This window comes from Elephantulus edwardii, unplaced genomic scaffold (genome assembly GCF_000299155.1).
Source record: "Elephantulus edwardii isolate Elephantulus edwardi_28Jun2011 unplaced genomic scaffold, EleEdw1.0 scaffold00399, whole genome shotgun sequence".
NCBI lineage: Eukaryota > Metazoa > Chordata > Mammalia > Macroscelidea > Macroscelididae > Elephantulus > Elephantulus edwardii.
In genome coordinates this window covers 77,813-78,999 of record NW_006400149.1, presented here as the reverse complement: position 1 = coordinate 78,999, position 1,187 = coordinate 77,813, and positions in this window count along the sequence as shown.

Here is a 1,187-nt window from a genome sequence, read left to right as displayed (position 1 = left end):
CACTTAACAACAACAACAGGTATTTTATAACCCAATCATGTTCTAGCAGAGAGTTATTTAGCTTCCACAAGAAGATTTTATAAGCTTTATGCTCATATGGTAAATTTCTAGTTTTATGAGATTGTAATCTGAGAAGACACTTTGTATTATTTTAATTTTGGGTTGTTTGTTGTTTTCTTTAAATTACTTGAGACTTGCTTTGTGTTCTAATATATGATTGATTCTGGAAAATATACCATGTGAACTTGAGAAAAAATGAATTGAGTCTTATTTGGGTGCATTTCATTAGGTTGAGTTTGCTAATTGTGCAGTTCAGGTCTTCTGTGTCTTTGTTGAGTTTCTTTTGGGTTAACCTATTGTTTGATGATAGTGGTGTGTTGAAATCTCCTGCCATTATTGTGGTGTTGTCTAATTCTTTCTTCAATTCTATTCACCATTATTTTATATATTTTGCAGGTCTGTGATTTGATGTATAAACATTGACTAAGGTTATGTCTTCTTGACCTATTGTGCCTTTAATCAGGATGTAATACCATTCCTTATCTTTTATGGTGGTTTTCATTCTAAAATCTGTTTTATCAGAGACTAATATTACCACTCCTGCTTTTTTTGAGGTAGCCATTTGCTTGATATAATTTGCTCCAGCCTTTGATTTTGGGTCTGTCTTTTTCTTCTGTTTGTAGATGTTCTTGAGGACAACATTGGATGGGCTTTGTTTTTCTTTCAATTATGCTACTTTTTTTTTTTTCTCCTAGTTAGAGCATTTAGTCCGTTCACATTAAGTGTGATTATTGTCTGGCCAGATTTTACTTTTGCCAATTTGCAGTGTTTCTTTTTTTCTGCAGTTTGATTACTATAGCCTATGCACTTACCTTTAGCATCTCTTTGTGAAGAACTTCACTTAAAATTTCTTATAGTTTTGTCTTGTTTGCAAAAATTCCTTATGTTTCTTCTTTTCTGAAAAGATCTAATTTATACTTCATATTTGATGGAGAGCTTTGCTGCGTGTAGGATCTGTGGCTGGCAATTGTTTTCTTTCAACTTTCTGCATGAGTCATCCCATTACCTTCTAGCTCTCATAGTTACTGCTGAGAAATGAAAATTTAATCTAATTTTTTTCCCTTTGTAGGTGACTCTTTGTTTTTTCTTGTGCTTCTTTTAGAATTCTATCCTTATCTTTTAATTTG